General features: G+C 44.3%; 1 protein-coding gene across 1 annotated transcript in view; it reads left to right on the plus strand.

Annotated features, from left to right (window-relative positions):
* Positions 1-17893, plus strand: part of SNORC (secondary ossification center associated regulator of chondrocyte maturation) — a 61435-nt gene that overhangs the window by 3127 nt on the left and 40415 nt on the right. The window lies entirely within an intron of this gene.

The following is a 17893-nucleotide window of genomic DNA, read 5'->3' on the forward strand; positions in this document are numbered from 1 at the left end:
ACCGAAGGAATGAAGTTAGGCTGCCAACGACAGCTAGTCACACAAGAGACTGGCTGTCTAAATTCAATTCACCTATAGACCCACAATCTCAAACTGATGCTACATCAGTAGTCTCAAAGATCACATAGAATTGGATCCCCATGTTACTTTCCCACCAATATTATACATATGATTGTTTCAATAATCATCTGGGCAAAGATTGCAAGCTAATTGAGTACAAGATATAGCAATGAGGCCCCACAGTTACCAAAAAAAAAAAAAAAAAGGATCATGGCATTTGGAAAACTTTTAAAGTTTCCTTATTGGTCACCTTTTATCAGTGCAAAATTACATGGTGCCTTGGGAAACATCTCATAAAATGGACAGATTCATATAAATATTAATAAAAAATGCTCTGATTGTTTGAAAGCCTAAAACCATGGCCTTGTGTACTATGGTATGTTTATAAAATATGGCAGTTTTAAAGAATTACATACATTACAATTCATTTGTCCCAAATAATATGCTTCTGTATGTGGAATTATATGGTTAGAAATTAGTTTCTTCAGGAAACGTTTAACATCCTGCTCTTTTAAATTGTCTCTCCACTGTGGTTAAAAAAGCGATTGTCGATATGACCCCACTATTTGTTACAAAATTGAACATTTTTAGCACTGTGATATTTTCACTGGCAAGTACTCGATCGTGCAACACTGTACCCAAAATTAATTTTATATAATTTTTTTAAAGACCGAGCTTTCTTGTGGAGGTTTTTAATTACCGCTGTTTTATTTATTTTTTAATTAGGCTTTTTACTATATAAAGGAAAAAAAAGACTGAAAATTTAGAGAAAAAAAAAAAACTTTAGTTTTAGGCTCCATGCACACTGGTACGACTTGTCAGCCGACTTGGTCAGCCTGACAAGTCGTGCACCGTCGCTCCCACTGTGTAGTACAGGAGCCGTTCTAATAGGAGCGACACAAGGGTCCTATACTACTTCAGGGCGACCTGGAGGCGACTTGCATTGACTTCCATCATGTGAAGTCCGTGCAAGTCGCACGCAACTTCACAGGTCGCCAAGTCGGAGCGACCTAATGTGAACGGGGACTTAGGCCTTGTTTACACAGGCGCACTACAATGTACACCTCAAGAGGACAGGGTTTGCCCACACGGGGATGCACAGAACACATGCAGGCACTCCCATTCATGTCAGTTGGCACAAGGCGACTGCCTTGACATGGCCCCTGCTGCCATTTTGAAATCCATGTGGGTGCACACCCCGAATGCAGATAGTGAAGGCCATACACCCACACAGCTGTGAAATTGGGAGCAGCTCCTCCTAATTGACATAAATGGACCTGTGTGCTTGAAGACGCACGGAATACTTGTGTATCCATGTGCGTGCAAATGTAGCCCTCACATGAGGTATGCAGTGGCACGTCCATGTGAATGAGGCTTTAGTATCTGTTTTAAAATGTTTTAGGTAATCTTTGTTTATAAATTTAGGCCAAAACATTCTCTGCTACATTTCTTTCATAAAAAATCAAACCCATTTATATTATTTTCATAATACCAACCTTCCACTTTATTAGGTACACCTTGCTAGTACCGGGTAGGACCCCCTTTCGCCTTCAGAACTGCCCTAATTCTTCATGGCATAGGTTCAGCAAGGTGTTGGAAACGTTCCTCAGAGATTTTGGTCCATATTGACATGATAGCATCGCGCAGTTGCTGCAGATTTGCATCCATGATGCAAATCTCCCTTTCCACCAGATGCCAAAGGTGCTCTATTGGATTGAGATATGGTGACTGTGGAGGCCATTTGAGTACAGTGACCTCATTGTCATGTTCTAGAAGCTGAGATGATTTGAGCTGTGACATGGTGCATTATCCTGCTGCATGTAGCCATCATGGGTACACTGTAGTCATTTAGGGATAGACATGGTCTGCAACAATACTCTGGTAGGCTGTGGCATTTAAACAATGCTCAGTTAGTACTAAGGGGCCCAAAGTGTGCCAAGAAAATAACCCCCACACCATTACACCACCTCCACCAGCCTGAACCTTTGATACAAGGCAGGATTGATCCATTCTTTTGTGGTGTTTATGCCACATTCTGACCCTACCATCTGAATATTGCAGCTGAAATCGAGACTCCTCAGACCAGGCAACATTTTTCAATCTTTTATTGTCCAATTCTGGTGAGCCTGTGGGAATTGTAGCCTCAGCTTCCTGTTCTTAACTGACAGGAGGGGCACCCTGTGTGGTGGTCTGCTGCTGTAGCCCATCTGCTTCAAGGTTTGATGTGTTGTGCGTTCAGGGATGGTATTCTGCATATCTTGGTTGTAACGTAGTTATTTAAGTTGCTGTTGAATTTCTATCATCTCAAACGAGTCTGCTTATTCTCCTCTGACATCAACAAGGCATTTTCAACCATTTTTATCCACTCACTGGATATTATCTCTTTTTCAGACCATTCTATCTAAACTTTAGAGATGGTTGTGCGTGAAAATCCCAGTAAATCAGCAGTTTTTGAAATACTCAGACCAGTCTGTCTGCCACCAACAACCATGCCACATTCAAAGTCCCTTAAATCCCCTTTCTTCCCCATTCTAATGCTCGGTTTGAACTTCAGCAAGTTGTCACATCTAGATGCCTAAATACATTGAGTTGCTGCCATGTGAGTGGCTGTTTAGCAGTTTGTGTTACCCAGCAAATAGGTGTACCTAATAAAGTGGCCGGTGAGTGTATATTATTATGAAAGTTAAGTCTACAAGTTACGGTGTTTGTGTGTGTGTGTGTATATATATATATATATATATATATATAATATGTATATCTATATCTCTGTGTATATATATATATATATATATATGTATATCTTTATTTGTGTGTATATATATATATATATATATATATATATATCTTTATGAAATTTTTCAACCCTGATGTTCAGATAGCTCCTCTGCCAGAGCAGTAATTCCCCACCAAAAAAAAAAGCCTTCTTTTGAAAGTAAACACTCCAAGTTATTTAGTACTAGAAGGGAGAAATTTGGGACTTTAACCACTTGCCGACTAATCGCTGTAGTTATACTGCAGCAGATGGGCTCTGTCCCTCAAAATTACGTACATGTACATTGCTTCATGAGACAGCTAGCGGGGGCATGCCCTGATTGGCCATAGGAGGAGCCATTCAGCAGGTTCAGCAGATGCGATGTCCGCCGGGCAGACATTTAACCCTTTGATCGCCCCTGGTATTAACCCCTTCCCTGCCAGTCTCAGTACAGTAACAATGCATCTTTTTAGCACTAGCTACTTTAGTAATGTCACTGGTCCCCCCAAATGTGTCAATGCCAGGTGTCCGATCTGCTAAAAATCGCTGATAGCAGCCATTACTAGTAAAAATAAATAAAAATTACACAAATCTTTCCCCTAGTTTTATAGATGTGAAAAATTTTGCGCAATCCAATCAGTGTACACTTATTGGGATTTTTTTTTTCTACCAAAAAATATGTAGCAGAATGCATATTGGCCTAAAATTATGAAAAAAATGGATTTTTAAATTTTTTTATAGCGCAAAAAAAAAAAAAATTGGCACAAGTGATCAAATATTACCAAAAGAAAGATCTATTTTGTGGAAAAAAAGATACATTTTATTTGGGTACAATGTCGTATTGCAAAAAATAGCCTGGTCATTAAGGGGGTAAAATCTTCCGGTCCATAGGTGGGTAAAGTCCCACTTCCCTTTCTGCTATTATACAAAGGAATGGAGGCACAATGGCCCTACGCACATGTACCTCATTTAAATGAGGTGCGGACCATGCAGTGGATATATAGTAAATATATTTGATATACATACACAAGTAAAATCATAAAAGTACAGTAAAGAGAATAGTATTGTTGAGAGCAGATTTTTTTTAATAGCCTCATCAACAAATTATAAAACCAAAAGTACATCATTATAATGTAAATTATACTTCATGATTACAGCCATTTAACCCATTTAAAAAAAACCTGTGCATATGGGTTCAACTAAATCACGCCATACTAGAACGTATAGGTGTGAGGTTAGGAGCTGATTTGTAATATACTGTATCTCCATGTGCAATATGTCAATTCATAATTTGAAAAATGCATGTATAATATATAAAATCAAACCTAGAAACACATAGTTTGAATGAGAAATGGAATTCAAAAGGCTCTTCTGGATGCAATTTCCTATTCAATCTATGCGTTTCTATGTTTTTGATTTTATATATTATACATTAATTTTTCTAATTAAGACTTGACGTGATATTGTTCAATGAGTTATATTATAAATTTCGCTCCTAACCTCACACCCATATGTTCTAAATGTTGCATGATTTAGTCAAACCTATATGCACAGGTTTTAATAAATGGGTGGAACATTAATCATGAAGTATAATTTACAACATAACAATCATGTAATATTTGTTTTATAATTTGTTGGTAAGGCTATAAAATAAAATCTGCTCTCAATATCATTCTCCTTACTGTACCGTGTTATGATTCTTCTTGTGTATGTATATCAAATATATTTACTATATATCCACTGTATGGTCCGCACCTCATCTAAATTCTCACTTCCCCTTCTCCCAAGTTATTTAGTAACGAGCATGATGAGTTTCTTTCTTTGCAGTTGTAAGTTTTTTGCAACAATTTTTGGAAAATGAAGAATTTAACTAAATTTTTTTTCCTCAAAGTTGTCATTTTAACATTTTTTTTTTCCTCACACACAGCACAGCTATGCTTACAATTACACCTCAGAACATATTCTTCTACTTGTCCTGATTATGAGGATACCACATGTGTGAGACTTTCGGAGACTAGCTGCATAGAGGGTCCCGAAAACCATGGAGCACCTTAAGCACTTCTGCCCAGGCCAATTTTAAGCTTTCAGTGCTGTGGCACTTCGACAATTGTGCGGTCATGCAACACTGTACCCATATGAAATTTTGTTTTTGTTTTGGTGGTGTTTAATCACCACTGGGTTTTTTATTTTTTGCTAAACACGCTTAAAAAAAAAAAATTAACATTTTAAAACCAAAAAATTTTCGGGTATAACATTTTGCAAATAAGTAATTTTTCTTCTGCACTGATGGGCACTTAGGTGGCTGCACTGATAATCAGGACACTGATGATCAGTGTAAACAGTCTGCTGACAGGTTTGCTGGTTATTGGCACCCTTTCCCTCACACAGATAAAATAACTGGCAAGTCTGTTTACATGTGATCAGCTGGCTGCCCTGGTATGGTGACACTGTTCTGGGGTGGGTGGTGTAGTGTTGGGGCTGCGCTGTTAGTGTAGATCAATACTGCTGTTTACCTCAATACTGGGCACTTAAACCCCCTTCCTTCCCAGACCAATTTTCAGCTTTTAGCGCTGTTGCATTTTGAATGATAATTGCGCGGTCATGCAACACTGTACCTAAACCAAATTTGTGTCATTTTTTCCCCAAAAATAGAACTTTCTTTTGGTGGTATTTGATCACCGCAAGGTTTTTTTCTTTTTTGGTGCACAAATAAAAAAAAGACCAAAAATTTTTTTTTTGTTTAGGTTATAAAATTTGGTAAATAGATACGTTTTTTCCTGCACTGATGGTGCTGCACTGACAGGCACTGATGAGGAGACACTGATGGGGTGGCACTAATATGCAGCACTGATGGGCACTGATAGGTAGCACTGATATGCAGCACTGATGGGTAGCACTGATATGCAGCATTGGTGGGCACTGTTGGGCAGCGCTGATGGGCACTGATAGGTGGCACTGATCGGCGGCACTGATAGGTAGCATTGGTGGGCAATAATGGGCACTGGTGGGCGGCACTGATAGATGGCAATAATGGGCACTGGTGGGCAGCACTGATAGATGGCATTGGTGGGCAGCACTGATAGGGAGGGCACCACTGGCAGGCTCTCTGAGCCCTGATTGCCATCCCTGGTGGCCATGGTGATAGAAAGTATGTAAATCGGCGCTCACAGGGGGTGCAACTCTCTGTTGTGGCAGATAATGGGGGCTGGCAGTCAGGTGGGAGTCAATAAGATACTGGCACATAAAGGGGCTGCACGCTAGAGGAGCCTTGGGATGGGGTAAAAGATTCCAGTGCCTGTGATGGATAATGTTAGGCTGGCCTCGGTGCAGAGGGGAGGGGGGTGGGGAGTAAAAATCCACTGGTCCGGGTGGATAAAGGGGGGGGGGGGAGTTGCTGGGCAGCACTCAAGGCTGCTATCCGGCTGAACGAAGCGGCTCGATGTGTACATAAGAGATGAGGGAAGAAGCGCCACTGGAGTGCAGTGTAAAAAGGTTTTAATGGTTAAGAACAAGCAGGATTGGATAACTCACATCTGGGATTGAATAAAAGCAAACACTGTGGTGCCCTCCGTGGGATGGTCAGGTGGCTGGACGCCTTCTCTGTGTCCTGGTGCGGTCCGTTCGTCCGGGAGGAGTCCGAGGCTGATCTCAGGTGGCTTCCGAGTCGGGACAGCTGAGGAGATGCAGAGAGCTGTGGTGGCGGCGGCCGGCAGCGTCTGACGTCACGGGCAGTCCGGGCATTAGTGGGCGTATCCGGTCATCACAACATGTTTCGGAGCATGCGCAACATGCCGTGGTGGAGCATGCGCACTCCTTTGTCAAGTGTCACTTGACATGTTGTGATGACCGGATTTCCTCTCGCCTTACTGCTGTAAGGTAACTACATATATATAAAACCTTTTCTGGCGATTGGCGTGTCTCTTTCTGCCTCTAGGTCTATCAGGTTGGTGGAACTTTAAGGTAGGTGGTATCTCCTTTTGTAGTGGTCCTAGGAGCCGCTCCCAGTTTAGTTGGTATTAGTGGGAAATATAAAACAGGCTCCCCATAGTGTGATATCATTGTAATATATTAGGTTAAAAACAGCTCATTTACTACACGCTTTTTTAAAAAAGTACTATTTACTCCTCGAGCGGCAAGCTCGTATATCCGCGTCACTTCTGGTATGCCTCTGCTCCGTTCACACCCAAAGCGTTGCGTCACACCCACGTGACTTCATGAAAGGATCCCCTGGGGACTTGGGGGCATCAGGGGACTATTCTACAGACAGTTGAAGCAGCTGCACGGAACAGAACAAGCCACACTTATGGCCTGTAATGTTCGCTTTGGGCCCTGTATCCTGTATTCAGTGCTTGCCTTGGAACATGGTGTAGTTAGCCGCAGGGTGCATCGGAAGTCCAGGGCTATGGTGCATTCCTATTGCACTCAAGCCCTGAAGAACCCTTCAAAGATATGCCCACTGTGATGGGCAAAGCTTGAACCCCCGAAAGAGATGAATGACGTGGACAAGGTAAGAAAAGGTTTTCCTGCACTCTTCTAAATAGTTGTTCCTGGCTTTTACAGGTCTTGATGGTTCTGTAGTAAACACTACATACTTATCCTACAAGAAATACTGCAACGCCATGCATGCAAACTGCTAAAAAGGCACGTGTGGGGGGATTTTTAAACTGGTCTTCCCATAACTTATTGTCTCACTATTAAATAACATTCTTATAGTGTTTACATGTTTTTTTTTTTCACGTTTCTACTGGAAGCTTCTCTCGGGTTAGTGACGCAGTGCTTATACGACTCCTAATTGCATGCTTCCAGCTGCTATTTTTTGAAGACAATGCAAACTGATCATTTGCCATCTCGCTTGTTGCCAGATTCGTCAGAGACAGCCATCTGAACTCAGTTTGAGCCTGGGTTATTGCATTTCCCTCATACCAAACATGCTGAACTCCCTTAATCAACATTTATTCCATGTGTACCCAACAGGGGAAGGCCATCACCTTGCAATAAATGATTACAGGTGTTTAGGAACACTTGAGATGGCAATGAGTCCACCGCAGGTCCAGAGGTAGTTCTAAGTTTAACCAAAGTTGATGGTGGTTCACCTGTTCTGCAGCAAGGTCTAACTGACACCGCACCAGCCTTGTGATATAGGCTCCCCTAAAGACATGTGCAATGCAGCCTAAGGCAGAGTTTACTTCAACTATGTGGGATCTATTCCAAAGGCTATGGCCACTAAAGGAAATCCTTCTTTAGCATGGCATTCTTGTAGCCCCTGTACAAATCCTTACTACCATAGCATTTTCCTCACTGGCTTTCAGTGTTCCGACCCTGTTCCAAAGTCTGATTGTCAAATCAACCCCTTTTAGTATTTTCCTTTAGGTGGTTGCCTTTCCTTTCCATCTACGTTCTATAGCGGCTTCAACACTTGCCTGCCTTGCTCAACACTCATCTCCAGCTTACACCTGCTCTCCAGCCTTACCCATTGCTTTCCTAATATCTCTACTCATGCATATGAAGGCACATCCCAACCTCTTAGTTGGATTCATACATTATTCTCTGACCCATGCAGGTCACTTCCTTCCTACTCTGTAATCTTCTGCTAAGTCATTTTCACCTGATGGACTGATAAGGAACCTCAGTTCTTATTCCTCATCCTAAATGTCTTTCTATCTGTTTGACCTGGTATATCCTCTCCCCATCTCCTTAGCGCACACCCTATGAACTGAAATGGCTTTTCTTGTAACTTGCTGGGATCTCTTACATGACCTCTTGTCAAGCAGAGCCCTCTGGTTTAAAGATCCTCCTCCTCTCTATTAAGATCATCAGTAATAGCTCTGCTTTGGCTTTTTTTGCCATCTGCGGTTTGTGAACCTTGGTGGTCTGAAAGCTGGTTCTCTTCTTGCACCATCTAATCGTTTCTCAGACGAGCAAGCGGAAACTGTAAGGCCCAGAAACACTGGCTTTTAAATGAAAGCCTTCTGAGTGGCTCATGGGCCCCCCTCCCGTCGCTCGCCAGTGTTTCTGGGGCTTACAGTTTCCGCCTGCTCGTCCGAGAAACGATTTGATGGTGCGACCAGCTAGTCCCAGAGGCAATTTAAAGAGTAGATTATCTTAAATCTCTTTTATGGTCTTGAAGGAACAGAGCGACGTCAAGACATCCCTTTCGGTGCAGCCTGGAAGTAAACTTTTTTTCTCTGTCGCTCATTGACAGACGTAGTCTTCGTTGATTAATAACAACTCGGGTTATACTGCCCTCTACAGGAGTAGGACTAGACAGGAAAGAAAACGTTCTGGCCACACCCTAGGGGCAGTCCCAGAGGGTATATCCTCTCACTTCCTGCTACAGCAAATCAGTTTTTTTCTGTCTAGTTAGGAGTAAGGACCTAGATACCTTGCTAGGATCTTCGGTCCTGGCAGGATTTTTTTCTTAGAAGATTTTTAGACAGCTTTTTTTCTTCAGTGTTCCTGTGAGATCTTCAAGCAAGAAAGCTGGAACTGGGCGACGGGCTGGATGTTGAGATCCAGTGGTCACCCCAGTTCAGCCTACGAGCGCGTGCAGGCCATAGCTCCGCGCTGGGTCGGCCGCGACATAGTCCCACTGGACGGGGACTGACCCTGCGAGTTAAACGTCTCGCTTAAACGCCAATGACCATGAGTCACGGCGTCCGTATTGGTCGACAGCCCTCCCACCCTGGTGGAGAGGGGTACTGTCAGGAGTTGGCGCCCGCCTGGTTCCGGTATGGTGAGTAGTATGTTCCCCCTTTTCCCCCTGACGGGTTTTGTGGTGAACGCGGGCCCCTCTCTGAAATGGTAAGGATGGGTCTCCCCTCTATCCTATAACATGTCACAGATCCCCCTATTTGAGTGTGATTTTTGTGAACAAGAAACCAGGAGGCTTGGTTTGGGAGCTGACAATCTAATGTCATTTCAAAACTGTAAAGATGACTGAAGTCAGTGGCAGTACTAGAATATTACTGTAGTAGCATAAGGTATCCTACCTGTCAGAGGTGTTCACAGGGCGATGTCTATGCATGTATAACTGCAGTACAGATCGCATTCCTCCAGCAAGAGCAGGCACGGACCGCATGCGGCCCGCCAGAGTCCGGTACCGCCGGCCAGGCTGATCACCATCCAGGGTGAAGTTTGGGGGGCCGATGCACTCCCGCAGGCCGCTAGGCCGAATACAGCATCCCGCAGGCCGCTGCTAAGCCGCCGCTATCCTAACAGGCCGCCGCCATTTTCTTGCAGAGCACACGAGGCCGCCATATTGGCGTAGCCTCGTGTCTCCAGCATGGGGGCGGCCATGTTTGAGGTGACCAAACACCTTGTGGAGCCAGGGGGAGGTGCCGGTAGGCGTGTTAAGGGGCGGAGCCGCCTCCTTTACCCAGGAAATAGGGCCAAAGACTTCCTGTCTGTAACAGGACAGCACTGAGCAAGCTGATGAAAACTTCTGTGCATCAGGGATGAGCCTTGGGGTCTCTCTCTCTCTCTCTCTCTCTCTGTGGGGTCCAAAAAGGCAGGTAACACTGAGGGGGCGCTGTTGCGACTGGGGGACACAAAAAAAAAAAAGTTTTTTACTTTGTCATTTTTTGTCGCTGGCAAGTGTCTTGTATAATAATTGACCCTGCCGCATAGGTATCCCCACCTGATCCCCTCAAGGTGGCCGCAGGACCCTCCAGTACCCCACTTGTTTTTAATGCATTATCGGCAGTTTTGGAGTCTTTGGTATCCCGGGTGGAGGTGGCCTGTCAGGGACGGGGGTCAAGAAGCTACCCCCGCCTACCCCTATTGTTTATCTGATACTTCAGATACGGATTCGGAGCTGGTCAATGCAGCTGCAGGTCCCTCTTATGGGGCTGTTGTCTCAGGTAATGTCTCCGCAGCAGTGAGGAGAACGTTTCTGCCTCCGCCATAGCACAAGAGTGGTGGATGCACTAGTTGTGTCCGTCCGGGAAACCTTTAGTCTTGAGGTTACACCGGCAGAGGTAGCTGAGACTGAAATTCCTTTTTGGTACTTGTTAGCCTACCAAAAGGGCGAAGGATTTTCCTTTACCCAAATGGGGTCGTTTTGAAACGAACCCCTGTTATTTCCTAACGCATGGCTAGGCGCTATCCGTTTGAGGAATCCCTCTTTAAAGGATAGACGGTACCACCTGCTGTCTTGCCACAGACTGTTAGGTTAAAGAGGACCTCGTAACCAACGAGGACCTTCCCTTTCTGCTCATAATGAGTTGTTCGTTCCGCGAGGGCGGGCGATAAGGCGAAACCCTCCAAAGCCCCTTTAGAGGGGTTTCAAAGGGCGCTGGTCGGCTAAACAAAAAGTCCGGCTCAGCCAAGCCTGAAAAATACAGCCTGATGCGCCCCTACCCATCTCTGGGGTGGGAGGAGGTCTTCACCGGTTTCCGGATCCATGGCTTGCCAGAACCCCAGACTAAGGGGTTCGCGAGGTCATACGGTGAGGATACAGGATCGAGTTTCGATCACTTCCACCGGTGCGATTCTTCCCTTCTAACATTTAACGGTTTCAGGGGTTCTATTCGAACCTGTTCACAATGCCCAGGAAAGAGGGCAAGGTGCGTCCAATTTCTGGACTTTAGGAAAAATAGAGTCCATCCGAACAGTGGTGGCCTCCCTGCATCAGGGGGATTCCTGGCGTCCATAGACATTTAGGATGCCTATCTTTATATCCCCATCATCGCAGGACATCAGCGTTTTTCTTCGCTTTCCCACATCCCTGGTTCCCACCGGGAGACTGAACTATCTGGGCCTAAGGTTGGATACATCCTGGGCAAGAGGGTTTCTCCTTGCGGAGAAACTCCAGAAGGTTCAGTCAACGATTCGGATGTTGCTGTCCGTCAATTGGCTGGGACGGATGGTGGCCTTCTTAGAGGCAGTACCGTATACCCAGTCTCATACCCGAATTCTCCTGAAGGAGATTCTTTTCTTATGGAATCAGAATTCCGATTTCCTGGACAATCGGATCCGGTTGGGCGAGCGGACCAGGGAGCCTCCGATGCTCAACCAGGGGAAGTCATTCCTTCCGATAGTATCCAGGTTACCAATAGGGTATCGGAACTGAGAGCGATCAGATGTTGTCTGATTTACTGGACCGAGCAGCTCTAGAGCAGCCCGATTCGGATCCAATCGCACAATGCCACGGTCGTGACTTATGTCAAGAAAGGGGCACTTAGAGTGTCCTGGTGGCCATCGAAACGACTAGCATCTTTGGTTGGACGGAACGGTTTGTTTCCGGATCTCCCCGCAATGTTCACTCCGGGGGTGGGAAATCGGCAGGCAGATTATTTCAGCCGTCAGATTCTGGATCAAGGGGTATGGCCTCTTCATCCAGAGGTTTTTTTTCACTAGCTGTCCCTTCATTGGGGCACCCCGGATGTGGATCTGTTGGCACCTTGGCTCAACAGGAAGGTGCGGAGGTTTGTAGCTCGCACCCGCGATCCTCTAGCGGACGCAGCAGAAACGCTGATCGCCCCGTGGGGGCAGTATCAGCTACTGTATGCCTTCCATCCTCTCAAGTTGCTGCGGGAACTTCTTCGCAGGATAGAGGTGGAGGGAATTCCAGTCATTCTGGAAATTCCGGACTGGCCTCTCCGAGCCTGGTACGCCGACTTGGTGAGGCTAGTCGCGGACACTTCTTGGAGGCTTCCTCTCAGGGAGGATTTGCGGTCTCAGCGACCGATCTTCCATCTTGCTTTACAATCGCTGGCTTAATGGCCTGGCCATTGAGACCCAGGTACTGAAGGACAAGGGAGTGTCAGCTTCAGTTATTCCTACCTCTAGTTAAAGCAAGGAAAGCGACTTCCAGCACATGGAAGTCTTATATTGCGTGGTGTGAATCTTTTGGATTTCCCCCACATACCTATTCGGTGACCCGAATCTTGGTCTGTCTGCAACAAGGGGTTGAGCAGAAACTGTCCTTGAGCACTATCAAGGGTCAGGTTTCAGCGTTGGCAATCTGCGTTCAGAAACCTTTGGCTAATCATTCCTTGGTGCGGAATTTCATCCAGGGGGTGCGACATCTGGCTCCGCCAGTGCGCGCACCCTTACCGCCTGGGATCTTAATTTAGTGTGGTCGGTTCTTCAGAAACTTCTCTTTGAGGATATTAGGGAGATTCCCTTGCTTACATTATCCCAGAAGGTGGCCTTCTTGGTGGCCATTACTTCTGCACGCAGGGTGTCAGAACTGGCCGCATTATCTTGACGTTCCCCATATCTGGTGGTTCATAGGGATAAGGTGGTTCTTCTTCCGAATCCATCCTTCCTTCCTAAGTGGTTTTCAGAGTTTTCATCTGAATAAAAATATTGTGTTACCTTCCCCGTGTCCTAAGACTAGCCATCCTTGGGAGTTTGCATTACACTCCTTGAATGGGGTTCAGAAGGATACACTTGACTACTACGAACTTGTTTTCGTAAGACGGACTCACTTTTTGTGATCACGGATAGCCCTTGAAGGGGGTTGCCTGTGTCTGCCGCGACCATATCTAGATGGATCAGTCAGACGGTGGTACAGGCTTATTCTATTAAGGGTCAGAATCCTCCGTTCCCTGTTAAGGCGCACTCTACTCGGGCGCCTAGTGTCTCCTGGGTCTTCCGCCATCAGGCGTCAGCGATCCAGGTTTTCAAGGCGATGACTTGATCGTCGGTTCATACCTTTACAACATTTTATAAAGTTGATGTGATGGCATCGTCAGATGCCTCTTTTGGCCACAAGGTTCTGCAGGCCGCAATCTGAGGAGACTGTTGGTCTACCTCAAGGGTTTGTTGGGTGTTTCACTTAGGTCTCATCTTTTTCCTCGATGAGTCCTTGATGCTTCTGGTTGGCTCCGGTTGGGCCTTCTGGATTTTGATTTCGGTCATCCCACCCCTCATTTGTGGTACTGCTTTGGGACGTCCCGAGTTGTTATTAATCAACGAGGACTACGTCTGTCAATGAGCGACAGAGAAAAATGGATTTTTGTAAAATCTTACCGTAAAATCCTTTTTCTCTTAAGCTCATTGACAGACGTAGTACCCGCCCCTCTGTTTTGAGTTGGGTTGGGTTAAATTCTCTAAACACTGCTTTGTGACATAACTGATTTGCTGTAGCAGGAAGTGAGAGGATATACCCTCTGGGACTGTCCCTAGGGTGTGGCCAGAACGTTTTCTTTCCTGTCTAGTCCTACTCCTGTAGAGGGCAGTATAACCCGAGTTATTAATCAACGAGGACTACGTCTGTCAATGAGCTTAAGAGAAAAGGATTTTACGGTAAGATTTTACAAAAATCCATTTTTTTTTTTTTTTTTTTAAGCAAAAATGTATTTATTTATTTTTTGCTTTAAAAGGTAAAGGAGAGATTTGGGGTCCCCAGATCTCTCCAAAAAGAAACTGTCATCCTTTTTTCTATTGCAAGGGATGTTTACATTCCTTGTAATAGGAATAAAATGATTTAAAAAAAAATAGTTTAAAAAAAAAAAAATTGACAGTGCCCCTTACCCTCTGTGCTCATGTACAGAAGGGAATGCAAACATAAGTTGCGCAACGGTGTTTGCACCACATGTGAGGTATTGCTGCGAATGTTAGAGCAAGCACAATCATTCTAGCCCTAGAACTCTTCTATAACTCTAAACAGGTATCCTGTAAGGGCGTTTAAAGTGTCACTTATGGAGATTTTTAAGTACCCTGGTTTTTTGCCCTTCCATGAGAGTGCGCAATTTTAAAGTGTGACATGTTGGATATCGGCTTACTCGGCATAACATCATCTTTCACATTTTACAAAAAAAATTGGGTTGTAAATTGTCTGTTTTTTTTTTTTGTTTTTTTATTAATTTAAGTGTATTTTTTCCCAAAAAAATAGCATATGCAAAACAGCTGCGCAAATACCCTGTGACAAAAAATTGCAACTATTTCCTTTTTTTTTTCCTAGGGTCTCTTCTAAAAAAAAAAAAAAAAAAAATGTATGTTTGTGGATTAGAAGTAATTTTCTAGCAAAAAAAAAAAATACTGATTTGAACTTGTAAACAAAAAGTGCCAAAAAAAGCCTGGTATTGGAAGTGGTCAAAGCGTAAGTAAACCCATCCATTTAACCGTTTCAAAAAACAGTTACTGTTTGTACTGTTTCTTTTTGAGGCTTGTAAATTGCAAATTTTCAATACGTTTTGAGAGGGGAAAAAAAATTTACATTTCGAGCACATGCTGGAATGTAACACTCCCATTGGTTGTACGCTCAACCAAACTGTCATCCAACTGTCGCATGTGCAGTATCATGGCAGTTGTAGATTAAACAGAGGTCAATATGACAGCTTCCTTGGCTAAGAATGATAGGAGGGTTTACTTCCACTTTAGGGATTGGGGTCAGGCAGACATCTGTGGCTATGCGCAACATCTACCCTTTGGACATGGCCCCTATCTTCCCTTCCTTGCAGGGAGTTGACCCCAGGTGATTCCTATCTGCTTTTTCACAAAGCTGATGGGTAATTTTGGCTTTTTCTATATAGGGATTCTACCCTCAGAAGCCTTTACTGTCATTCTCCTATAGAGGTCAGGTCCTTGGGCCTTTGCAGCAATCTGTCCTCCATTGTGCACAAGCACAAACTGAAATTCTGCCTATTTTTCTCAAACCATTTGTTTGCTAGGTGGCTGTTTGAGACTACGCTGTTATTTTTTCTGTGCTTCTACTGCTATCCATTAGCGCTGACCCTTCTTGCATTTTTTCCTATGGGCCTGTTGCTGCTACTTTGTTACTAACACCTCATTTTATTGTGTGGGAAATACCATGGTCTATGAATTGATTCCTGTACTGTAAATATGTGAATTTTTGAGACACATATCTTAAAATACAGTACAAGATGTTGGTCCCTCCCTTTTCTCGGTGATCTCTTTATTGCTTGCTGAAAAAAAAAAAAACTGGAGCCTCAAGGAGAGGACAGGGTTACATGAGTACACTAGGAGGTAGACTCGGCAATATTTTTGCCAGGGTTCAATCACTTTGAAGTTAGTGGCATAGAACTCATGGTCTATGAATCAATTCCTGCATCCTTTGGCATACTCCAAGATATACAATTTACAAGTGTGTCAAAATTCCCATTTTCGCTGATGAAATTTATTTCAACTGATGTTTACTTAAATTTGCACATTGTTGATTTTTACACTCATATATTTTTTGTGTCTAATCCTATTCATGCCTAGTCTGTAAAACCCTGAGCTTCTGGATATTTGCAATACATTTTGTGCCTTTCCATCATTTAGTGGAAACAGCAGCAAAGAAGAATGCCCACATTACAAAAGACCATGTGCTTCTGATCTTTTATTTTATTAATGAACAGGCAAAGTTAAAAAAAAAAAAAAAAATTAAGTTCTAGGAGTGACTCCCACATGGTGTACATTACATGCCATTTTTCTTTTCCTACATGGGGGGCAAGAGCTGAAATATTCAGGCATATTGCATTATGCTGCTGCCTTTAGGAGATTGTACGATGACAAACAAAGCTGGAAGGCCAGCTCAGTAACTCTTCCCACTCCTAGCCTGACTCAGTTCTTTGCTAGTGTCTTAGGAGTTTGGATGTCTTCTCTTCTCTGAGAATAACCAAACCTTTTCTTTCTTTTATCAAGCTTTTTTTTTTATATAGCAAGTTTTTTCTGTTACTGCAGCTTTGCGAATCAGCTGATCCTCGGCATTGCCATGAAAGCCATACACACATAGCTGAAATAATATGGCTGGCCTATGTGTTTTTGCACTGAACTCTTCTGAAGGCATTTGCCTAGGTACATATATGCAACAAGATGTAGCCCTAGAGTGCTTTACAGTAAAACTCCCCTCTTCAGGGAAGCCTATACTGCCTCAAATGAACTACTAAACTTGTAATTCAGCTCATCCTTCACAGTTGGCTTTTGTACCACTTGCCCCTCCCTAGTGAATTGTAAGCAGGGCCCTACTAACCTTCTTTGACCTAACTGTACTTTGTCCCTTATAATGCTGTGCAAACTGTTGGCATACTGCATAGTATAATCATGATGTTACTAGAGCTCTGGCCTACTTTGTGGAGCCTATGACTCTCCCTTCAGGGTTGATGGGAGCATGGTAAGCTGTGACACATTCATGAACCCACAAGACTTAGCCCCCTTAGCGGTAACCCCTGAGCGTGACTCGGGGTGTTTTTTTTCATGCTAGGATCGGTATCCCCGAGTCACGCTCGGGGTAGATGTGCAGATCCTGCAGCGGGGTTCCTTACCTTCTGGCGATCCAGCGATGATCTCTCATTGCTGTGATCGCCGCCGAGATCCCCGCCGTGCCCTCCGTCGCTCTGATGACTTCCTGGTTCCGTTCCAAGCAGCAGCAATGGTGCATGGGAGCAGAACTGGGAGGGAAATTCAAATATTGCCCAAAACACAAACACATTAAAAAGGAGGTGATACAGTGTAATCTGAGAGGATTACACTGTATCACCTTAGTATCAGACACAGTGCCCTTTCAGTGCCCCTTGACAATGTCATTTGTGACAAAACCCTTTGAAAATGGCATCAAAAAAGCGTTGTCCTACAAATGCGCTTTTGTATCAGCTGAGCAACAGCGACATGGAGGTGCTCGCAGAACAGAGCGAAAGTGAGTCGTGGTGAGATTTGTCATCTGACACCGACACTGATCCAGAAAGTGACAATGCCGATGATCCCGCACCTGACCTAAGCGATGTGCGCACTTGGTGCCCTCTAAACAGCGATGCGGACCAGGCAGCGCCCGCGAGATTCCGATTCACTGGATCTCCTGAGATGAAGGTTGATGTGGAGAGTGACAACCCTCTGGCGTACCTGAAATTCTTAAAATCGTCACAAACCAACCGCTACCATGAGCAGCAATCCGCTACGCTGCGTACCAGATTTTCCAGATCCAGAAAATGGGAACCGGTCACTAAAGAGGACATCTGGCAGTTTTTGGGACTCATCATCCTTCAGGGGGTGGTGGGGAAACCGCTCCAGAAATGGTATTGGACCACCAATAAGATACTGGCCACTCCATTTTTTGGCACCGTGATGTCCGAATACCGTTTTTCACTCATCATGAAGAATTTACACTTCGCCAACAACGAAGAGTTTGATGAG

The sequence above is a fragment of the Pelophylax lessonae genome, assembly GCF_965119305.1.
Source record: "Pelophylax lessonae genome assembly, chromosome: 3".
NCBI classification, from domain to species: domain Eukaryota; kingdom Metazoa; phylum Chordata; class Amphibia; order Anura; family Ranidae; genus Pelophylax; species Pelophylax lessonae.